The sequence below is a fragment of the Tamandua tetradactyla genome, chromosome 4, assembly GCF_023851605.1.
Source record: "Tamandua tetradactyla isolate mTamTet1 chromosome 4, mTamTet1.pri, whole genome shotgun sequence".
NCBI classification, from domain to species: Eukaryota; Metazoa; Chordata; class Mammalia; order Pilosa; family Myrmecophagidae; genus Tamandua; species Tamandua tetradactyla.
In genome coordinates, this window is record NC_135330.1 from 27,249,831 (window position 1) to 27,275,107 (window position 25,277).

Genomic DNA, 25,277 nt, shown 5'->3' on the forward strand with positions numbered 1-25,277 from the left:
CCCAGAAGGAGAAGAGAAGGGAAAAGGAGGAGAAAAACTAATGGAAGAAATTATCACTGAAAATTTCCCAACTCTTATGAAAGACCTAAATTTACAGATCCAAGAAGTGCAGCGCACCCCAAAGAAAATAGACCCAAATAGGCGTTCTCCAAGACACTTACTAGTTAGAATGTCAGAGGTCAAAGAGAAAGAGAGGATCTTGAAAGCAGCAAGAGAAAAACAATCTGTCACATACAAGGGAAACCCAATAAGACTATGTGTAGATTTCTCAGCAGAAACCATGGAAGCTAGAAGACAGTGGGATGATATATTTAAATTACTAAAAGAGAAAAACTGCCAACCAAGACTCCTATATCCAGCAAAATTGTCCTTCAAAAATGAAGGAGAAATTAAAACATTTATAGACAAAAAGTCACTGAGAGATTTTGTGACCAAGAGACCAGCTCTGCAAGAAATACTAAAGGGAGCACGAGAGTCAGATACGAAAAGACAGAAGAGAGAGGTATGGAGTAAAGTGTAGAAAGAAGGAAAATCAGATATGATATATATAATACAAAAGGCAAAATGTTAGAGGAAAATATTATCCAAACAGTAATAATACTAAAAGTTAATGAACTGAATTTCCCAATCAAAAGACATAGAATGGCAGAATGGATTACGACCCAGCAATACCACTGCTAAGTATCTACTCAAGGGACTTAAGGGCAAAGACACAGATGGACATTTGCACACCAGTGTTTATAGCAGCATTATCTACAATTGCAAAGAGATGGAAACAGCCAAAATGTTCATCAACAGACGAGTGGCTAAACAAACTGTGGCGTATACCTACGATGGAATATTATGCAGCTTTAAGACAGACTAAACTTATGAAGCATGTAATAACATGGATGGACCTAGAGAACATTATGCTGAGTGAGTCTAGCCCAAAACTAAAGGACAAATACTGTAAGGTCCCACTGATGTGAACCGACATTTGAGAATCAGCTTGGAATATATCATTGGTAACAGAGACCAGCAGGAGTTAGAAACAGGGTAAGATAATGGGTAATTGGAGCTGAAGGGATACAGACTGTGCAACAGGACTAGATACAAAAACTCAAAAATGGACAGCACAATAATACCTAAGTGTAATGTAACTATGTTGGAACACTGAATGAAGCTGCACCTGAAATATGGTTTTTTGTTTGTTTGTTTGTGTGTTTGTATCTTTTGTTTTTGTTTTTTTCTTTTTCCTTTATATATATATATATATATTATTAGTATTATTATTTTAATTCTCTTCTCTATATTAACATTCTATATTTTTTTCTGCTGTTTTGCTAGTTCTTTTCCTAAATCGATGCAAATGTACTAAGAAATGATGATCATACATCTATGTGATGATACTAAGAATTACTGAGTGCATTTGTAGAATGGAATGATTTCTAAATGTTGTGTTAATTTCTTTTCTTTTTTTTGATTAATAAAAAAATTAAAAAAAAAAAAAAAAAAAAGAATTCAACTCCCCCCTGCCTGGATTCCAGTAGGAATTTTCAAGAGAGTCGGGAGTAGAGTTAGGTGGGTTTTTCACAGGTGGGCCCTTGGGAGTTTGGCAGCTTTCCGTGGATGAAAACATTGCTTTAGTTCTGCAAGGTTGTAACTACAGGAGGGGAAACTGTTTGGGCAACGGAGTCCTATCACAAAAATGCTGCCAGAGGGTGGATGTTTCCGCACAAGGAGAGCCTGGAGATGTTGATTCTCTGGCAATTCTGATTCCTTGCTTGTTTCTCCGGTTCAGCTCTCACAGCATGTATCACCCTGGTCTCTGCCTTTGTCACTGAAAGAGAGTGAATGTGGGGTAGGAATGGGGAAGGGTGGCTATTCATAAGTGAACAATTATCTTGCAGAAGAATCTATTAAAATATTATGATAATCGTATGCCTGGAACAGAACGGGGGGGGGGGGGGGTGAGATTTACTATGAATCTTATCCTGGAGCTGACTGGCCTTTACTCTGGCCTAATCTCTTTCCTGATTTTGACCTCAGTTTCATCAAGTGTAAGATGACAAGCTGGGATCCAAGAGTTGTCAGTCTGCCTATTCTCTTTCAAAGTACCTGTGCTTCCTTCCCGCCTGATAACATTTGTGTTCGAAACACATTTATTAATTGAACAGAATGCAATAGGAGGCAGGTTTTAAAAGCACATTTTCTTCTCTCACTGTCCCTCCAACCTGGATTTGTCCTTTCCCTGCCCTTTGGATTTTCTAGCAGATACCATGGATTTTCTAGCCACTCTTAGCTATTAAATGGAGATCCTTTGTCTTGGCACTTAAAAGACCAGTCCAATGTTGTAATAACCAGTACTCCACTCAGTCTAAAACTTCCCTCTTTCAACTTGTTCCCTTCGAGCTACAAAACCCAAAATTGGGGTTGTGCGGAGTGGCGGAAAGTGTGGACTTCGATATCTTCTCCACTCTGCCTCCTTTAGCCAGCTGCTAGTCTTGACACCTCCAGCCTCGGGAGAAAGGAGGTTAGGGCCAAAGGAAACAGTTGCTCCTGGCTCTTAACTGTCATGGCATAGCCTTAGTGCTTTCTGGAATTTGAAGCGTTCAAACGCTGACTTCCTTCCAGGACTTCGCTTGAGTGCGTTGCAGTTCATGGAAATTGCCACGAGGTGGCAGGGGAGGCCTTGAACTTTGCCATAAGGTCTTAAAATCAAGTTTTAACAAGGCCAGAGAATTGCAAGGTAAAGCTAAATGTGCTTTCACTCTGATGAAAAAAGAAAAGAAAAGAACACTTAAAACTACAAACAGCAAAGTTTAAATAGTAAAAACAAAATAACCTAAAGATACTCTAGGGAACCAACTTTTAAAGAAAACTCTCCAAGTAATTGATTATATAATTAATTAACTAATTCTCCCTTTCCCCAATTATCACTATGAAATTATAAATCTTATTCCTGGACCTTGATTATAATTCACCTTTTGCTGATTTAAAGTTTAGAAACTTTTCTCCAAAGGTTCCCTTTAGGGCAAATTGCTATTTAAAGAGCTTTATTAGTATTAATTATGATAAAAAATCCATCTGTTCAGCTCTCAACTATACACTCAGTTATTATGCTAAGGCTTAAAATGTGCTGTTATTACACCCTCACAAAAACTCTACAAGGTAATTACTCATTTCACGATTCAAGGTTGCCAAATAAAATACAGGACATCCTGTAAAATTTGAATTTTAGATAAACAATAAATAAATACCTCACTGTTTGTATGTCCTATATAATATTTGGAACATTCTTATTGCATTTAGCATAAATATTTCATACTATTTTATACTAAAATATTATTTGTTGCTAATCTGAAATTCAAATTTAACTAGGCACTCTATTTTTATCTGCTAAATTTGGCAACCCATTTTATGGTTAGGGAAACTAAGACTCCAAAAAGGTAAGTAACTTAACCAAAGCAAACACCTGGCAAGCAATAGTACTAACCTCTGAATCTCAGGCCCTGGTCATCAGTGGATACCATTCCCTCCAAATGCTGTTGTCCCCTCCTTGTCTTCCCAGGAGCTCTTCTCATCTGCCAGCTGCTTCCATCCTGTGGTAGAATAATCCTTGTCACTGTTTGCAAAGGAAACAGTAACCAGAAGAAATGCCTTCCTTCCCAACCAAAAGATTCAGAGACTTACCTGAATCTCTAAATCCTGAAATGTAAAGTCTCACTTTAGGACTAATTTTTCCAAATCTGTCTTCTGGGACAGAATAACACCTTGGCCAACTCTCACTGGACCAATAAGAGTTGGCTAGGCTAAGGCTGGGAAGATGGCACGTTCCGGGTCGATAAGGCAGCACTAAGCAAAAACAAAGACAATACAGTGAGTGTAGGGAAAGCGGAAGCGATTGTTTTCCTCTCCCTTGGAAAACCAGCCAATTACTGGCTGAGAAATGTGTGGATGCTAGAATAACAGAACACCCTTCTGTGAGCCCCTGCAGAAGGAAGACTTCTCCCACCTTTAGCCAACATAAGAAAGATGGTGGATACCCACATGAAGCGACATGTGGAGATGTGGATAAAGGAGGTTTGTAACTTTCATACGTTGACTATAAAATTAAGACATTCCTTATCTTAAACAATTTTATTAATATTACTTGCAACCAAGAGTTCTAACCAATACGCATTTTTTCACATTCATCCTCATAACCACCCTATAAAGTAGATTTTCTTATTCCCATCTTATATGAGGAAACTGACTTCCAATGAGTTAAATGACTTGTCCAAGATCATATAGCCAGCAAGAGAAAGAGTAGGAGTGAATGTCACTGTCATGCATTATTTTACTCACCCTTCTTTTCCACCTCTCTAATTCAAATGTAGTCTCCAAAGTTCTGCTTGAATCCTACCTCCTCTGAGAAGTTTCCCTGACCTTCCCACAGTACATAAAGCACAGAGCCTTTCATATGCTAACTACACAATAACTGTTTGATGATTGGGTGGTGACGATCACTGATTTGATGGTGATTGCTCAGCAATTGTCAATCTGTGTGGGTGCCTTGTGACGGCAGGGTAAATGAGATACCCTGGTGGTCTGGACTCAGGAAACTAGAACTGTAGGAAGGGCTAGGCTTTGAGTCAGTTCTTAAAGAAGGGAGGAAGCTATGAACTGGCAGAAGCCACGGGGAGGAAGGAGAACATTCTGCAGGTGATGGAGAAGTAAAAAAAAAGTACAAAGACACAGAAGCAAAGTAAGACAAAACGATATACATGTCTCCAACTTTGATGTTATGGGTTTTAACAAATCTTTTATAATTACAGAGAAACAGATAATTCTGGTCAAAGCATGTTGTATCTGTACTTCCTCATTCATGCCATATATATTTTTAGTGCCTCCTGTGAGTTTACCTGAGTAAAAACATAAAGGTGGGAACATTCAAGGTCCAGCAAAGAAGGAAGGGGAGCCTGGCTTTATTGGGACATTGAAGATATAAAGTAAAGAATGGAAAATAAAGTTGGCAAACATAGGTGAAAACAGCTCATAGGGTAAAAGGAACATGGAACTTTTGGGTCCTAAGATAGAATTCCAATTCTCCATTTACAGCCTATGTAACCTTGAGCAATTTACTTAAATCCTTCCAGCTTCAGTTGCCTCATCCATAAAATTGGAACAGACAAATGGGTCCCCAGGCATTCAATAATGTGGTGCCCCTTGAATAAGATATTCTTTAAATATTTATTCAACCTTTTTATTTTTTAGAGAAGTGGCTAAAAACAGAGTGGGGTAGAGATCTCCAGCATTTTCTCTATTGTCCTGGGCATTTTCAGTATTTCACCAAGCCAAACAATAGCTTATCCAGAGCCTCTCCTTTCTTTGAACTGGGTATAGAACCCATGGAGAGGCGTTCCTGCTGATTTCAAGGTCTGATGACTCTGGGCTTCTGGCCTTCTGGCCTGACCCTTTGGTTCAGCTCAGCTCACATACTGCTTGTGAGGATTAATGGATGAAATTCCATATGCGGAGTGCTCCATAAGAATAGCTATTATCATGATGAGATAAACTGGGCGGAGAAGAACCTGGAGCCATGGGGACAGGTTAGGCGGTAATTTAGGAAGACAATTTCATAATCCAACAAAAGAATTTAAAAGCCTTAAATAAGAGAATGGCAGTGGGGGTGAGAAGAAAAGATAGATTTAAAAGCTGCCATGGTAATGGAATCTCTAAGACTTAGCAAATGATTGATTTGGGAGTTAAGGTAAAGGAAGAGGTTGAACTCTGGGTGGAGGAGAAGGGTAATGCCAAAACACAACTATTAAAGAGAAGAGGAGCAGATTTGGAAAGAAAGTTGATGACCCACTTGGGACACATTCAGTTTGAGGGGCCAGTAATGGTGAAACCAGACAAAAAAGTGCACCAGGGAGTTGAAATTCAGTCCTGTTGAAGAGGAAAATGAAAGTAGGTAAATGGTGAGCACACACAGCCTTCTGTATAAACAAGTAGTTCTAGAGCTCACAGCAGACTGAGCCCGGGGACTGAGACCAAACCGTGGACTGCTTCCACATTCTACTTAACTTTGTTTTCCCCTCTGTTAAAATCGCTCCTTGTATATCCATAACCAAAAGAATGAAAAAAGACCCTTATTTCACACCCTATTCAAAAATTAACTCAAAATGGGTCAAAACCTTAAATATAGGAACTGGTACCATAAAATTCCTAGAAGAAAATATAGGGAAACATCTTCAAGTGCTAGTGATAGATGGTAGTTTCTTAGATTTTTACATCCAGAGCACAAGCAATTAAAGAATAAATAGATAAATGGGAACTTCTCAAAATCATATATTTCAGTGCTTTAAAGGACTTTGTCAAAAGGTGAAAAGGCAATCAGTTCAATGGGGGAAAAGATTTGGAAACTACATATCTTATAAGGGTTTGACATCCGGTATATAATAAAGAAATCCTACAACTCAGCAATAAAAAGACAAACAACCTAATAAAAAAAATGAGCAAAGGACATAAATAGACATTTCTCCAAAGAGGAAATACAGATGGCTAAAAGCACATGAAAAGATGCTCAGCTTCACTAGCTATAGGGAAATGCAAATCAAAACCACAATGAGATATAATCTCACACCTACTGGAATGGCTGCTATTAAACAAAACAGGCAATTACAAGGGTTGGAGAGGATGTGGAAAAATTGGAACACTTAATCACTGCTGGTGGGAATGTAAAATGGTGCAGCTGCTGTGGGGGATGTTTTGGCAGTTCATCAGGAAGCTAAGTATAGAGTTCCCTTATGTCACCGTTAGGTTCTGGTGTCAACTTGGCCATGATGAGGCCCAGTTGTCTGGTCAGGCAAGCACAGGCCTGACCGATGCTGCAAGGATATCGTGTGGCTGGTTGATAAACCGGAAGACTGGTGTATTAAGTTGTCAGTTGAATGCATCTGTGGCTGATTACATCTGCAATCAGTTGAAGGCTTTTAAAGAAAAGAGAGACTCTTTCACTGCTTCTTCAGCCAGTGAGCCTCTCCTGTGGAGTTTGTCCAGACCCTTCATTGGAGCCACCAACTTCAAAGCCTGCCCTACGATTTTGGACTCTTTCATTCCCACAGTTGTGTGAGACACCTTTATAAAACTTATGTTGTTTCTGTTTTTCTGAAGGACCCTGATTAACATACCTTGTCATCCAGCTACTCGGGATATACCTGGAAGATCTGAAAGCAGGGATATAAACATTTGTACACCAATGTTTGTAGCGGCATTATTCACGATTGCCAAAAGATAAAAACAACCCAAGTGTTCATCAACAGATGAATGGATAAATAAGATGTGGTATATACATACAATGGAATATTATTCAGCTATAAAAAGGAATGAAGTTCTGAAATGTGACAATATATGTGAGCCTCAAGGCCATTAGGTTAAGTGAAATAAGTCAGACCAAAAAAGACAAATATTGTATGATCTCACTGATATGAGCTAATTATAATACATTAAATGTAGAGTATAGGTTACCAGTATATAGAATGAGGCTAGAATGGGGAGCAGTTGCTCAAAATGTGCAGAATGTTTAACTAGGGTGAAAAACATTTAGAAATGGACAGAGGTGATGGTAACTCATTATTATGAGAATAACTAATGGTGCTGAATGGTATATGTATGTGGTGGAAAGGGAAAGTTTAGAGTCATGTATGTCACCAAAAGGAAAGTTGGTGGTTAAGACATAGGAATGTATAACACAGGGAATCTTGTGGTGGACAATGTCCATGATTAACTGTACAAATGTTCATGAACTAGAGTAGATGTATAACACTATTGTAAGGAGTAAATAATAGAGGGGTATACAGAGAAAATGTACCTATTGCAAATTATAGACTACAGGTAGCAGTGATATGTTAATACCTTTTCATAAACAGTAACAAATGTACTATACCAACACTATAGGTCACTAATATGAGGAGGATAAGGAGTATGGAAGGATTAGAGTTTTCTTCTTTTTATTTTTCTGGAGTAATGAAAATTATCTAAATTTCATCATGGGGCTGTATGCACTACCATGTGATGATACTGTGAACCACTGATTATATGCTTTGGATGGTTCCAGTGCTGAGTGAATATATCTCAATAAAATTACACCAAAAATAAAATCACTCTTTGTAAATCTCTTTTTATTTTAAGAGTTGGTGATGTAGTAGAGTTGTTTTATGCATACATTTAACAGATGCAGCTGGCTTTGGAATTTATCCCTCCACTTCCTGCACCCCCTTGCCATTCACTATTTCCAGGAAACATGGCCCATTCGTTTAGTAAAGTAGGGATTAAGAATTAACTATTGGATTTAGCAATTTGGTCATTATGACCTTGACAACAGTAGTTTCAGTACCAAAAACTAATTGGAAGAACTCCAAGAGATTATAGGCAACACTTTTGAGGAGGAAAAAATGGAGCAGAGAATTAGAATAGAGCTTGAGGAAGAAATGGGGCTAAGAGTAGATTCTTTAAAAATGTTTTTTGGGGGAAATCTTCACCCACACACAGTCCATACAGGATATATAATCAATGGCTCACAATATCATCACATAGTTGTGTATTCATCACCATGATCATTTTTAGAACACTTGCATCACTTCAGAAAAAAGAAAGAAAGCAGAAAAACTCATATAGCCCATACCTCTTGCCACCCCCCCTCATTGACCACTGGTATTTCAGTCTACCCAATTTTTTACCCTTTATCTCCCCCATTATTTATATATTTTGTATTTTCTCTTGATGAACTTTCTACTCTTTCTGACTTTCAGTTATATAGCAACGTAGGCTGAAAAAAATATCTCTTCCACCCAGAAAGTTATCCATATCCTAATACCTAGAACCTGTGAATATGTTAGGATCTTGATGTAGGGTGATTATTTTGGATTATCCCAGTGAGCCTGATATAATCAGAAAGGTTCTATAAGAGGGAGGCATGAGGATGAGAAAGAGAAAGGGAGAGAAAGAGAGAGAGATTGGAAGATACTGCACTTCTGACTTTGGCAATGCAGGAAGGGGCCATAAGCCACGGAATGCAGGCAGCTTCTAGAAGGTAAAAAAAGCAAGGGTACTGATTCTCCTCTAGAACCTCCAGAAGTAATGCAACCCTGCCAACACCTTGATTTTGGCTCAGTGAAACTCAATTTGATTTTCTGGTCTCCAGAACTTTAAGATAATATACTTGTATAAGTTTTAAACCACTAAATTTGTTGTGATATGTAATAGCAGCAACAGGAAACTAATACAACAGGTATGAAATATGGCCCAGGCCTTATGATAAATTCATTAGCACCTGAACAATTATGTGGACACACAACCTTTAAGAAGAACCAAGAGTTGGTCTACAACAGTGGTTCACAACTAGGGGCGATTTTGCCTTCTAGAGCACATTTAGCAATGTCAAGAGACTGCTACTGGGACTCAGTGAGTGGAAGCCAGTGCCACCAAACGTCCTACAGTGCACAGGACAGCCTCACAGCAAAGAATTATCTAATTCAAAATGTCAACAGTGCCAAGGTTTAGAAACCCTGTCTTATAGGCTCCAACCAAATCCCGAAATCAGTTACATTATAATAACTGTCATGAAAAAAAAAGAGAGAGGAGACTATTCTACCATCTGGAAAGCCCTTTTGACAGTGAAATGGAACCTGAATCTGAATTAGCCTCCAGATCCAACTACCAACTTATAGGAAACAGAATTTCTTTTCAACAGATTGCAAGGTGTATTAAAATACAGGTGGGAATCTATTAATTTAATCTATATTATAATAGGAAAATATGGACTTAAGAGACAGTGTAACCAATTACAACATGTAGGGCTTATTTAGAGTCTAATACAAGCAAAATTTTAAAATATGCATAGGCATTTTTTATGCATTGTCTATGCATAAAATATGCATAGACATGCCTCCTAGCTGACTGCAGATGTAATTAGCAACAGATGAGGTTCACGTACCATTGGCTTGTGTCCGCAGCAACAGAACTAGGTATGCTCACCTGGCCAAGTTGACAACTGAATCTAACTAACACATAGTCCTTATCTGTTAGAGCCACATGCTGAAATATTTATAGATGAAATATCAGATTTGTTCCAAAATAATACAGGAGAAGGGAATTTGTTGAAGCCAAGTAAAAGATACTTAGGGCTTATTGTACTGTTCTGTCCATTTTTGTGGATGTTTAAATGTTTCTATGTTAAAGTTTTTATCAAAAGAATATTAATAAAAATAATAGTAAGAAAATATCTGTTTCTATGAAAAATGTCTATATTTTCAGAAACAGAATACTAGCCCTCTTCCCCTTTCTTATACTCCCTCTTCTGTCCAAATGTTGTGCTCATATTTGAAAGCTTAGAAATGTTACCCCCAACCAAAACAGCAAAGAAAAAGTACCCAGAATTCTCTTATCATTTATTAGGTACTAAATAAATAGAAAGATTTCCAGTTTAAAGTGTGCACCATTCACTTGTGAAGAAAGAGAAGCTGGGAAGGGCATAGTAATATGTTAGACTCCACTTACTCTCTGTTGCTCCCTTGGAAACAAGATCCACAGGAGGCATTCCTATGGAAAGGCTGAGACCCAGTACAGAGTACAGGCTAAGCCACAGCCACTACTAGCTGTGAGGAAAAGGACCATGTGGGTGATTCACTTTTGAACTCCCAGCACCTAACACTGTTCTGGCACACTGTACTCTACAGATGTATACAAAGTGTTTTAGTTTGCTAAGGCTGCCAGATGCAGTGCACCAGAGATGGACTGGCTTTTATAAAGGGGATTTATTTAGTTACATATTTACTAATTTGGGAAGGCACACAAACGGCATCTGCTGGGCTTCTGTCCTGGCCTCTGGGTTCAAACAGCTTTCCTTGGGGCTGTTTCTTTTTGCATCTCCAAACGTCTGGGTCTGAGTCGGCTCTAAGTGCTAACCTTAGGTGTGCTGGGCTGCTGAACTTTCTTCTGACCTCTGTCTTTTAAGCCTCTGGCTGATTAGATTAAAACATCACTCATTGCAGAAGGCATATCTCTTAGCCCACTGCAGATGTAATCAACCATAGAAAAAATCCATATGCTGATGATTTAGGTCCACAGCAACCAGGCACTATCACCTGGCCAAGTTGACACCTGAACCTAACTACTACACAAGGAAGGAAGGAAGGGAGAGAAGGAGAGTTGATTTAATGGGTTTAGTTTAAAGTCGGCATGAACAGTTTTATGGGGCTTCAGCAATGTCTGCCAATCCTCCTCAAAAATCTCCCCTTGAGTGAGAGTGTAACTTCCATGACCCTGTTAAGTGACAGCTCCCTGTCTTAGCAAGAACTTTTGGGGAGGTGGTGGGGTGAAGCTGTCAGCTGCTGTAAACTAAATCATATCATTAAATAGCTATCAAAAAGCCCACTCCAGGGCTATATTTTATTTTTTACCCTTTATCATAGTCCTCATGATAGTTTTGAGGACCCCGCCCACAGCTATTTAGTCAAACCCAAGACAAGTCCACCAATCCTGCTCCCAGGCTGTTTACTGCTTTAAAAGGATTGCTGAGCTCACTGTTCAAAGGAACTCGGGGTCAGAGAACACACTGCTGTGCCAAGGTTGATAGGTCTTTATTCATTCAGCCAGGTAGTTACCTACACAAATATATTTTGCTTCATAATGAGTGTGCAGAATTCACAACTGCTTTCTTAGTTCATTCCTGTTGGGTGCTTTTTATCTTTGTATATTTAATGTAAATAACTTTCATAGTCTTCCACTTCCTCTGTTTCAACAGACAATGTAAGAAAACTGTTAGCCTAGTTGAGAAAACAAGCATTACAGATGGGGAGAAGATACACCTTTAGCAAAGAAAAGAAAAAGTTTGGTGGGGTCGAGTGCAGCAGGAGTTTCATTGTATTTTATTGCTTTCCTTATCTTTCATGTTAAAAGATTTATTTGCTTGATATTCACATTCTTATCAGATTGATTGAAAAGTGCATGCCTAGCAAGTAGAGTCCCATTTAAATGGTAGCACCCTGCAATGAAGAGACTATAGATGTGTTCACTGCAGAAACTAATTTCAAACTCTGTATGCACAAATCATTGTATTAGGTGACATTATGCAATCCCATATTACTTTATGTACTTTGTGTTATTTGACTCAGATGTAACTCAGAAGCTGTGTATTTAGTCCTAGAAAATCTCAAGACAAAACACTTACCCCAGTGCCCAAGGATCCCACAAATTCCTTCTATTCTCTGACTCTCAAAGATCTGCATGGGAAAGGGTATTAGGTAGTCAAGTGTAGACCTGTGCTAAAGCCTTTTATAAACCAAAGAACCCATCTGTAATGTGAATAACCAGCCTCCGAAGGGGTAAGTTTGAATTTTGAATATTTGTTTTTCATTTCAATAAGGAGTCTTAAAATACGGTTCAGTCAGTAATTGCCAGATAATTATTTTTCAATTTTCCCCACTGCCATCCTCCAGATTGGTAAACAGCCTGTTATTTATATTGTTAAATCAATATTTCTTATTCATAGATTTAAACAATGAACTGTTGTAGTTAATTTCAGCGTTCCTTGGAGAGTACTTCTACATTTTGAGCATATTCCAATACAAACATTTTGCCTTAAGTAATAACCTTCGAGTTGGGTTTGAGATTCAAAATTACTGTGGTTCTTTCCAGGTTATCTTGTTGTTGTTGTTTGGTGGGAGTTTTTGGTTTTTTCCCAACTGATTTTTTCTAACTGTTTATTGTGACAACATATGTACAACTCAAAATTTCCCATTTTAACCACTTTCAAGTATATAATTCAGTGGTATAAATTACATTCACAGTATTATGCTACCGTTGCCACCGTCCATTGCCAAAACTTTTGCATCACCCCAAACAGAAACTCTGTACCCAGTAAACAATAACTCATTTTTCCCCCTCAGCCTCCAGCCCCTGATAACCAGTAATCTACTCTCTGTCTGTATGAATTTTATTCTAGGTATTTCGTATAAGTAAATTCATACAATATTTGTCTTTTCATGTCTGGCTTATTTCACTCATCATGATTTTATCAAGGTTCATCCATGTTGTAGCATATATCAGAACTTGATTCCTCTTTACAGATGAATAAAATTCCATTGTGTTTATTACTATATTTTGTTTATCCATTCCTCATTGATGGACATGGGGGTTGCTTCCACCTTTGGGCTATTGTGAAATGCTGCTATGAATATTAATGAATATCTATCTGTTCCAGTCCCTGCTCTCAATTTTTCCTGAAGGAATTTCCCTCTCTTTCTTTTTTTTTGCATGGGAAGGCATCAGGAATCGAACCCAGGTCTCTGGCATGGCAGGAGAGAATTCTGCCTGCTGAGCCACTGTCCCACCACCCTCCCTCTATTTTTACTAGGGTTCTGGGCATCGGAGGGTGCTCTGGATTGAATTTGTTACAAGTGCAACAGAAGAGGACGCTCGGCTCTCAGCACTGGGCTTAAAGCCCAGCTGGGGTGTCCTGCCAGCAGAGGGAAAGCATTGCCTCCTCGTGTGCCTTCACTGGGCCCTGTGCTGCAAATCACCAATTCTCCTGGCTTAGGTAATTAACCTCAGCCAAGCCTTCTCTCCAGGGGAGAGGGTGGCCGCTAAAAAGATTCTCTGGGGCACTACTACTACTTTCTTTTACAGTTGACAAATTGCCTTAACATGCCTTTCCTTGCATGCTGCCCTGCACTGACAATATTCCACTGTCACAGGTTTAGACCCTGGCCAAGCGCTTAATCACTGGTGACCTAAAGACATTACCTAACCTCTGAGCCCCTCTGACCCTCACTGTAGAATGGTCGGTATAGAGCTGTGTGAGACAATGTATTAAAAAAAAACACCCACAAGGGGAAGGAAAGTAAATGTCTTTTTCCCTCTCCTTAAATACAGAAAACCCGGCAACCTTATATGTGGAGTCAAATCTGAGAAAGGAAGTCAGATAAAGGCGAAAATGCATTCTCCCCAGCTCCTGCAGCCTGGGGCACAGGTCACAGACACCAAAGGGAACAGGAAAGCACCTATGCTGGCAATGGGATTCCTTGGAGGAAGGTGTGTCCTCATCAGGGCACATGCTGGCCTCACCGGTGACCAAAGACAAAGTCAGCTTGTGAGCATCTGGCTGCTGTTAAACTCAGTATGGCGTTAAAGCTCAGTATGGCGTTAAGGCTCCCAACGTTAAGGCAGAATGTGTATGTGATGAGAGAGCCGCAAGTCAAAAGTAGGCAGGATGTGACAACGACCTGAGAGGGCCCGCAGGAAGTGGGGTGAAGGAAGTCATGCAGATCGATAACTAACACGTCATAGGCAAGCCCAGCAGACAGAGGAAAAAGAGGCTTTGGTGCATAAATATGAAGCAAAACACCTCACTTCCTAGGGAATGTGCTGTAAAGGCATGTGAAAGGGTAGGAAATGTTCCCCCAGTGAGAACCTGGCACAAACCCTGAGACAACTCACACTCACACACACTACTGAGCCAGAGGCAGCTGCATCTTTGCTTTAAAATTTTCAGTTAGAAAAAGCAGTTGTGTTCTAGGTTGGTATTATTTTTGAGGGGTCTTTGAAGACCTTTTAAAAAGGTTCCTATAATCTTCCCTGTTCATGTAGAAAGTATAGAAACTTCTTAGGTAAATAGTTTGCAAATATCACATTTCATCAAATCGAAGAAGCCATTGGCTGTTAGACATACCATTTATTACTTTATTCACTATTAAGAAAAGAAAACACCAGCAAACTATAATACACCATCCACTGTGAAACAAGTCTTGATATCGGAGGTGATATAATATGAACATGTAGCTTAGCATTGTTTAAATATGGTAACTCACGTCAATATTTATCAATCCTGCCATTATACTAAGAATTCTATGCCTGTGCTGGACACTGGGGAGAAAAAGATAAGGAAACAGAATTTGACCCTCAAAATGTATGGTCTTTAAGGAATATGAGTACACATACCTTTTGAAGGCGTAAAAATAACTACGCAGGATAAATGTATTGCTGCAAACTCCAAGACTCCTGGTATTATGTCTTTAGGTGTCTGCTATTCATTTGGAGCATTTATGGCAGTCATAAGAAGTTTGGCCTCGAGTGCCCCAAACATAGTGCTCTCAGTCTGAAATTTACTCATATACAGCCATACTTCACGATCTTAAGGCTGGTGGCTGGATCTTATGATTCTATCCCAACAAGGAATAAGTAAATAAGTAGACATCTTTTAAGAAGCTGCCTCTTTTTCAACTTTGATCCACCATGAAGACTCTCAAATTTGTTTTTGTTTTAAAGACTTTACCTTCCCATATAGTCTGGGTGTTTTGGGGTCTCTATTAATCCTCATATAATTTACCGTGTGGAGTTTTCTCTTTTCATACAAAGGACCATTTAGGAGACCCGACAAAAACTGGTGAGTGAATCTACATGTGAGTTGGTCTGAAACAAAATAGTATAATTTGGTGTAGCAAAGGTGACCATTAGCCTTACTGCCAAGTGCTGAACCAACAGAAAATGCTGGTGAGGAGCAGGGAAGCTAGAGTGAAAGATGGGGTGACGTGGAGATAGGGTGTGAGGGGTGTGGATGTGCCAGGGATGTGTGTTATCCACAATACTCGGTAATTTTATAAGCTATAATTTAATTTTGGGAGGCTCTAGGGTCACAAAATGGGTGTGGATAGAAAAATGTGCAAGGCATCTAAAGTCTGCTAGCCCTGAATAGGGGCTACCAGCACAGACACTCGTGGCAGAGGCTGGCGCCTCTAATGCCATTGGGGATGTCAGTGCACAGTGTCTGAAGAAGGTGGAGAATATAAGCATGACCCCATAGGTTTTTATTTCAGGCCATCTAATCTGGCTAGCAGAAGAAAACACAGGGAAATTCTCAGCATCAGATAAGGTGATTCTTGGCTGAGAAAACAATCCAGCATCCCCAGAGGATAAAGTGGACAAATGATAAAGATACTAGACGCTAGCCAAGTGGCCTTGGGTCATCCTTGGGGAAGACTGGAGGGCAGAACAGGGATAACAGTGAGGTTCCAGCAAAACACGACAGGATGGGACAACAAATGAAAGGTTGTGAGGAATGAGACTCTATGCTTCGTGGACACTCATACTCATCTCTGGTACTTGCCAAGTTGGTAGGCCACGAGGCTTTTTCTGAGTCTCTTGCTAGTGGCATCGAAAGCCATTGGGATCCTACTCTGAGGACCCAGAAAGTGGTGGGAGGCAGAGCTCGTCAACAGATATAACCTAGGCAGCTGGAAAAAGGCCATGGCAGAGAACAGTTTTGTTTTTTTAGAACAATAAGAAAGTTCTAAACATAAGTTTTGTTTTAGAACAATAAGATGGTTCTAAAAATTACAAAATAACTGAGCTATTAATATATAATAAATTTATTAACTTTTCAGTGACAGATGTATTTAATAAAATAAGCTAATGTCTGAGAAACATTTTTAAAGGTTGATAGCTGTTGGGAGAAAACAGTTGTTGCATCCTTCCTTAAATACATGAGATGGAAAAGTTTTACCAACGAAAGATGTCATTGATTGTCCTTTTCCTAATGTGAAAGTAGTTTCTCGTTAAAAAAATAAAGTTTGTACACATCCTTAGCTAGCTATTTCTTGGGGTAAATTCTCAGAATTAGAATCACTAAGTTGAAGACTATGTGAATTTTAAGGCCTTGTGATAAATATCTCCAACATACCCACACAAAAAAAAAGGAACAAATTTTCACTCCACAAAGTAGTAGTTATGAGAATGTCTGTTTCCACATACTCATGCCACCCCTGAATTTCATTTTAGATTTTATATTTTAGTTTGGGTTCTTCCAGAAGCAGACCCTGAGAAAGAGATTCGAGTGCAAATAGTTAATTTGAGTAATACAGGAAATAAAGAGGAAAATGGGTAAGAGGTACCCAGAAGCAAAGGCAGCCGATAAACCCTGTGTTTCTAAGCCAGCCATCAGAGTGAGCTACCTGAGCTGCTGCTTCTCAAAGGACAACTGAGAAAAGCCTCAGAATCATCTAGATGGATGGGGTATGTTCATGCTATGCCAACAGTCTTCATTTGAGGGGTGCTTGGGGGAGGGGGGAGGAGGTGGAAGGCAGTTCTTTTTATTAAAAAAACCTGTCCTCAGACACAGACCTGCAGATACTGGCAGTTAGAATTCAACTGGAATGCGCTGAAATGTCCGGAACATGTCCCAGCTCTGATGGCATCTTCTACACTTTGGCGGTTCAACAAGCAAAAAATGATAGGTATTCTGATGCTTTCTATTTTCAAATATATGGTTACTAGTAAGGTTGGTAATATCTTCATATATTACAGGCCATTTATATTTCTTCTTTTGCATATTTATGAATATTGTCCATTTTGGTTTGTATATGCACCTTTCTGTTATTGATTTGGATAAGCTCTCTAGTCTTTTTTGTTTTAGGGATTTTAACTCTCTTGTTTTGTGTTATAAATATTTTTTCTACTTGGTCATTTGCCTGTTAATTTAGTCAGTATTAGTTTGAAATTATTGTGTAATCAGTTCTATCTTTTCCTTTAGTTTTTTTTCCCTTAAAAAAGGCCTTTCTCACTACAAAATCATATAAACATTCAATCTTTATATTCTATTTTTTTTTTACAGTTATTTCCCCCCATTTAACTAATTTCATCTGGAACTTGTTTTGTTGGGTGCTATCAGGTAAAACTTTAACTTTACTTTTTCCAAATAGTTTCCCAATTGACCCAGAGGCATCTTATGAATAATCATTCCTTTCTTCCTCTTTATCTATGCTAAATTCCTACATTTACTTGGGCTTGTATGAGGTCACTCTTCTTTTCTATTGATTTCGTTGTTGTTGTTTTTACAGCACCGTCTTTAGGTTTCTTTTAGTTTCTAAACTTTTAGTTTCTCTGACTTTACAGCACATATTAACATCTCACTGTGTACATCTTTCTTACTTATTGTTCCTATTTAAAATATTCTTGGCTATTCTTTTCTATTTGTTCTCCCAAATAAAACTTTTTGCACTTCAAGAAAATGTTTTATGCAGAAAATAAAACACTTAAAATCATTTTGTCAGTTTCCATCAGCGCCCCCAAATAAAATCCTGTTAAAGTGTTTTTAAATTGGAGTTATATTCTTTTTTTGTTTTTTTTGCGTGGGCAGGCACCAGGAATCAAACTCAGGTATCCGGCATGACGGGCTAGAACTCTGCCTGATGAGCCACCATGGCCCGCCCGGAATTGTATTAACTTTTAAAATTTGGGGGAAAAATGATATGCTTATAAAATTGAATCTTTCCATGCAGTAACATGGTGTGTCCCACAGTAAAAACAAATACATACATACATACATACATAAATTCATAAATGAAATAAATAGTGAATGCACCATACCCAACCTCTGCAGGCAGGGAAATAACAGTCTGTGCCTATTGACTGTTCAGTGCTCAATATGATGAGCACACGAAAGTGATAGTTACTATTGTTATTAGTTATAGAATATAATTCAACAAGCTCTTTAATTCTGTGCCAGGGGTGGGGTGTGTTTTAACTGATGGGTAGCACAAATAGGCTAAAAAACAGAGCAGAAGAGTGAGAGAGAGAGTGAGAAGGGGCTGATTCAGGCAGCAGGCTCTCAGTTACCCATTGGCTTGCTCTGGAGGCCAGGGCAAGTGCCAGGTAAGCCCCATTCTGGCAAATGGCATCTTTCAGAGGGACTCCTGGATTTTACAATTGCCCATACCCTTCTCTCCTGCACTGTTTCCTCAAGTAACTGTGAACTTTGTCCTCTGAGGACTAAGAGGTCTTTTCTGGGCCAGGGATGGGAGAGTCACGCCTCTGGTACAGGCCTGGTGTCCATAACAACATCAAACCTCTTCAAATATCGGCACTGTCCCTAGGACCCCTCTGAGCCCACCTAATCAAGAGGATGTGACCCATAGTCTGGACAGAAGCTACACCTGGAATCATGGCCCACTCAGTTGTTAATCCAACAAATACTCCTACTATGTGCCATATACTAGGGATACTGCAAAAGAAAAATAAGCAAAAAAAGTCTTGCCTTCATGGAGTTTACAGCCTAGTGAGAGGAGAAAGACAATATGCGTGATTTAAAAAAGTAAAATACATAGTGTGTTAGATCAATGACGGGAGAAAAATGAAGCAGAAAAGAGGGATAGGGAGTCCCAGGGATTGAAGGGCATTAAATTTTAAATGGGATGCTCAAGGACATTCTCACTGAGAAGATGACAGCCGAATAAAGACCCGAAGGATGTGTGTACTGTATTTCTATAGTAATTACAGCTCACAAAAGGAAATTCACATTTGTGTGTGTGTGAATTCTTACACTCACCCATGCAGTAGGCAGAGCAGTGATCACTGTTCTCTGTGTAGAAATGAGGAAGGTGAAAAGTCAATATCTTGTTCAAGCTCACATAGCTGGAAAGTATAAAACCGAATCAAAGTCCAGGTCTGTTGCCTACCAATTTAGACCTCTTTGCAATCAGCATGTTTTTTATGCACCTATTATATGGCAAATAAATGGGATTCAAGGAAAATACAAAGCTCTAATAAAAGTTAAAAAGTTACTTGTATAAAACAATTTGATACTGCCACACACCATTACTATGTACTCAGGTGACTGTCTAGGAACTCAGAGATGAGGGAGAGCTATATCAGTGGACAGCCAGGAGAAAGAAGCTGCCACATGAGGTGAATCTGGGTTCTGCTGATTCAGTCCTCATACCTCTTCTTTTACGGAGAAAGAGGAGGCTGAGTTCACTGTGTTCCAGCTGAGCTCGTCTTCTTGACTTCAACCAACAAAGACATTTCAGAACAAAGAGACTCTTATAATTTACAAAATGCTGTACGTAAAAACATCTTACATTGTTACAGCCAGCAGAACTTTTCTCACCTCAATTATTCCAAGATTATCCTTGCATTCTCCTGCTTCTTCTGCTCTTATCATTTTCTACATACAATACTCAATTCCTCATGGCTCAGTAGCATTTTCTTCTCCAGAATCCCCTAACATTGCAAAATAACATTCTGCCATAGCAGATCACAGCAGCCTTCCTTTAAACATCATACCTGCAGCCCAGCCTCAGTGTGCCTCAAGTATTGCTTCCAGGGTGCACCAATGGCTGCCATCTTGTTAACGCCTCTTATCCTGTCCCCTCACCAAATGGATGCTGCTCTGGGCTTCATGCCAACAGGCCCTGAGTGGTAGCTCATGGCCATCCCTCACAGAAGTCAGGAGGGAAGGAGTAAGAGAGAGAAAGAAGGAGGGAAAACAGGTGCATGTAATGAGAAATTAAGGACCACCAATAATTGTTTTAGGTGGCAAAAATATCAGGGTCACAGACTGTCTATGTCAACTAGAAAATTGTCTGGATGATTCTGCAGATTTGCAGATCCTTCTGGATGTGACCAGCAAGTTTGTGACATGACTCCCCACCAAACACACAGCTTGTAAGTGATTAATCGAAACTACCCTCCTCTTGGGTGGGAAATGAGGTCCTCTCCACTGTTAGTTCCATCTGCTTGAGGTTGAAGCCATTCTTCCATGCTATAGGAAACAGTACTGCCCAACAACAGAAGCTTCAAACTAGAATATAATTTCCATCCTGGTAAATAAACCAGTGAAGCCTCCTGTGGAAGCCCATCTGGCAAGTGGCATCTTTCAGAGAGACTCCCTGGATTTTAAAATTGCCCTCCCTTCTCTCCTGCACTCTTTCCTCAAGTAACTGTGAAGTGTGTCCTCTGTGTAAGGCCTTTCTCATTTTATTTGTTTGTTTTGTGTGCCTTCACACTAGGTCCTAAAAAGACTAAAAACAGATTTGTTTTTAAATAAACACTATTTCCAGATATAAAGTATAGACATTTTAGAATGAGACATTCTAAATTTTTCTATTAAAAAAAAAAGCAATGCTGTCAGCTTTAAAATTACTCAAAGTAAAATGGAGACTATGTTTATATAAGCTAGCATAAATAACTTAAATCTTAAATTCTGAATTATTTCTTCACGAGATGAAGATTTTCAAAAATCCCATGGAAAAAAAAACAACCCTGATTGTCAAAAATAAGCAATAAAGGTGGAAAACAAAAAATAAGAGCTGCTTAGTGTGTGATTGTTTCTAAATCCCTTGAGAGCTGGTAAAGTAAGAATAACCTATTCTTTTGTCCATTGCTCAGATGAACACGGAACAGTTTAACTCTAACCTGCACACTCACCCCAATCCCTATGGACTCCTCATCTTTCATTCCACTGTCCTACCCACCCTTTTTCATATTTTTCTTCTCTGCCCTTTTCCTTTTTGTCTCACCATTTTCCCCTGTTCCTCTTTTTCATCACTTTTCCTGTCCCCTCCCTTTTCTTTTCCATCCTTTATCTCAGTCCCTCCCTTATTCCTCTCGTCCTTTGCCATTGAAAGGATACATTTTTATTACCTGTTTTGAAAGCCAGTAGTTTTAATTTCAAATACGGGTGATTTGAACATTTTCTGTTTTTCACTTTAAATCTACTCTTTCGTGCATGGCTGGTACATGGCCATCTGCGGGTGTTTGTGCTTATGCAAGTTCATGCCCCGGGAAATTAGTGGACCTTGAAAGAGAGAAAAATTCCCTGACTCTGCTCTGCGATTTTTTTTGTATGCTGTATGACGGGAGTCACATTTCCTTCTTTTTTCATGTGATATCCCATTATGGTAACACCATTTATTGAATTTTTGTTTGTTTGGGTTTTGGGCTTGTTTATTTATTTTGGGGGGAAGTGTATGGGCCAGGAATCCAACCGCTGGGCTCCCGCATGGCAGGCGAGAATTCTACCATAGAACCACCTTTGCACGCCCTGCTCTAGGACTTTTTTACTTTGAACCCTTCCTCTTAAAGCCCCTTGAACTGAATTATCTAATCTGAATACAAAAATAACTGTAGATAGAGTGGTTGCTTTGTCCCACTACCTGCAAAATGTGCACTTAATTCCCCAGGTAAAGGCCAAGGCAGAGATTAAAGCCCTGTCCTGACGCGTGAACTGAGGAGCCCTTACCTGGTTCACTGGAACTGAGGGGCCAGATCTTTTGGTCCTGTTCATCTTCCACATGAAGCAGCCCCCAAAATGCAGATCAAGACATGGAATCCCCAACTGCTCCAAAGTAGGGCTAGAGAGTGGGTTTTGTGCAGCAGTCTGGCACACTGAAGAACGAGCAGAAGCAGTGGTTTGTTGACAAATGTTAACAACTGGCTCTCAGGGTGTGGGGCAGGAGATACAATTTCAAGTTACCATGTGACATCAATGAACATGGATTTTGGAGGAGATGCCCAGTGGCCCGCTATTATTTAGCAACTCCACCACACAGATTCAATAGACATAAATAACCTCAAGAACATAGATAATAGCAAAAGGTGGTAAAATAATCAGAAATGATGAATTGTTAGTGTTTTTACTTTTGTTTTTAATATAGTCAAGTGTAAGTATATGTGATTTAAACTTTAATAATGGCTTACTTCACTAGCTTGTAAAATTGTTAAAAATCTAACAATCAGCTCTGGCAAGCTGGTACAAACCAGTCCCCATACACCTAAAGGAAAGTTACCTCCTCTCATCGAGTTATATGGGAAGCTGGCTGCTCAGCTCAAATGGGATTTTAGTAACTGTCGTAATAATAGAATGGAGGGAGGCCTTTATGCATATGAAGTAAATCCTCATTAGTGTTGGCATTTGGGTATAAAGAATATACTGCTTCAGCCAGAAAAATGTCTTCACAGGGCCTGCAATGCTCCAAACACTGCATTCACTACCAGCTCAAGTTTCCTAAATCAGCAGCTCTGTCCTGGTCTCACCTCTTGTCCTGGCATTCAAGGCCCTCCCTACCTGGTCTCTCCAACTCATTTCCAGTACCATCTACTTTGCCCAGACTGGCTCATGCATTTAAGCTTTAAGACACACAGCAGAGCATCTGGGAGGGGCAAAAGTCTATATTATGTGGAGTAGAGAAGACATTCAAACTCCTCTGAACAGGGGATTTCCTAAACGCATGAGTGAACATGCATAAATTCAGGACAAGACGCAAGCTCAGAAAAGACAGAGAAGACCCTGCAATTCACATTTGCCTTGAGCTGATCTTCATGCTAGGAGGGAAAAACTTTAAAGAAGAACACCAGCCCATGCAAACTAATTTTCAAAACTGTGAAAGGTATTTTTGCATTGGTATATTTGTTTCTGTTAGTTCCTGCCACTCAAGGCAATCTCTACCATATCACTATCTGGACACAAACTTAAAGAAGTGACAGTACAGGTTTTAAATCCTGGAGTTAGCCCATTAGAATATTAAATATACAGCAAACAACAAAAGATTGCAAGACAAAAAAAGAAACAGGAAATGGTGGCCCATCCAAAGGAATAAGATAAAACTTCATAAACAAACCAACAAAGAATATAAGACTTTGGACATACTGGTAAATGATTTTTTTTTAATGATGCTCAATGTGCTCAGAAAGATAAAATAATACATGGAGAAAGAACTAAAAGTTATAAGGAAAGCAGAATGGGTAATACAAGAACTCAATAAAGAAATATAAATTGCATTTATATTCATTTCAGCTATTATTTCTCCAACTACTAGAATTGGAGAACACAAAAGCTGAAATGAAAAATGCCCGAGGATTTCAACAGCAAATAGAAGTTGACAGAAGAAAGAATCAGATAACTAGAATGAAAGAATAATGCAATTATTCAGGCTGACTAGTAGAATGGAAAAAGGAAGAGAACAGAGCCTAGGAGACCTGTGAGACACCATCAAGCATGCCAATATATGCATTATGGGAGTCCTAGAAGAGAAGAAAGAGAAAAAGGAACAGAAGGAACATATCCCCAATTTAACAAGAGACATGAATCCATCCATTCAAGAATCCCAAAGAACCCCAAATAGGATAAACTCATAGAGAATCATGCCAGACACATAGTAGTCAAAATGTCAAACCCAAGGACCAGAAGAGAGTTCTAAAAGCTGCAAGAGAAAAGAAATGTGTTATGTACAAAGGTGCCCCCAATAAGACTGACAACCACCTTTCGGTGCCAGAAGTGACCCAACACTCCAGGCTCACAGTGCTTCCACCTGCCCCTGCATCTTCTCCACTGCCATAACAGAACAGGCCAGCTCCTTTATCAAGGGTTTCCTGGTGGGGGCAGCATTGCCACCACAATCTCCAAGATAGTTGTGGCCCCCATCAAGCGGGCCAAGCTGCTGCTGCAGGTACAACACCCCAGTATATAGATGTCTGTTAACAAACAGTACAAAAACATGACAGACTGTACAGTCTGCATACCGCAGGAGCAGGGCACCCTTTCTTTCTGGAGGAGTAGAAAATCTGCTACTTCCCCACCCAAGCCTTCAGCCATGCCTTTAAGGATAAGTATAAGCAGGTGTTTTGGGGTGGTGTAGACAAGCATACACAGTTCTGGAGGTATTTTGCTGGCAATCTGGCCTCTCTGGCAAGGCAGCTGGAGCCATTTCTCTTCACTTCATCTCTCACTTGATTTTCCTAGAACCTGTTTGGTGGCTGATGCTGGGAAATCTGGTGCAGAAAGAGAATTCAGTGATATGGGAGACTGTCTGGTGAAAATCACAAAGTCTGACAGCATCCAAGGCCTGTACCAAGGCTTCAATGTCTGAGCAGAAGGCATCATCATCTACAGAGCAGCCTATTTTGGCATGTGTGACACAGTCAAATGTATGTTCCCCAACCCCAAGAGTACACACATCATGGGGAGCTAGATGATTGCCTAAACCATGACGGCTGTGGCTGGTGTGGTCCCCTATCCCTTCAACACTGTGAGAGGGTGGATGATGATACAGTCTGGATGTAAAGGAGCTGACATCATGTAGAGTGGGACTGCCAATTGCTGGAGGAAGATTTTCAAAGATGATGGTGGCAAAATCTTCTTCAAGGGTACATGGTCCACTGTGCTCAGAGGCATGGGTGGCACCTTTGTGCTGATCTTGTATGATGAATTGAAGAAAGTCATCTAACTGTGTCTTACTAGAAATGGAAATGACAAGAAAATCATGCAGAATCCTTACTTAACCATTATGGACCATTTATCTTCAAGAAATTCCTATTATTTTTACCCAGGCAGATCAAATTTGTAGAGACCTAGAGAAAGCACTAGAAAGGGGGATCATTGTGATTACATTGGACCATTGGCACCACTGATTCCATGTTTTGATTACTAGGGTGGGGTGGGGGGAGGGGAATCATGACCATCATTGTGAGTCCATGGGTGCGGC

The 25,277-nt window shown here is 39.6% G+C and overlaps 1 long non-coding RNA gene and 1 pseudogene across 3 annotated transcripts in view; one reads left to right on the forward strand and one right to left on the reverse strand.

The window, feature by feature from the left end:
- Positions 1-1,566: 1,566 nt before the first annotated feature.
- The window catches only part of LOC143680638 (uncharacterized), a 79,577-nt gene continuing 55,866 nt past the window's right edge, over positions 1,567-25,277 (reverse strand). For 2 of the 3 annotated variants that reach the window (XR_013174102.1, XR_013174100.1), the window contains 6 exons: positions 22,037-22,182; positions 21,428-21,592; positions 19,343-19,512; positions 3,673-3,834; positions 3,476-3,581; positions 2,050-2,751 (listed from right to left, as the gene is read on the reverse strand). This is a non-coding gene — a long non-coding RNA (uncharacterized LOC143680638). Of the gene's footprint in view, positions 1,820-2,049; positions 2,752-3,475; positions 3,582-3,672; positions 3,835-19,342; positions 19,513-21,427; positions 21,593-22,036; positions 22,183-25,277 lie in introns of those variants that run through there. The other variant, XR_013174101.1, reaches the window with a different exon arrangement.
- Positions 23,035-25,019, forward strand: LOC143678947 (ADP/ATP translocase 3 pseudogene; annotated as a pseudogene).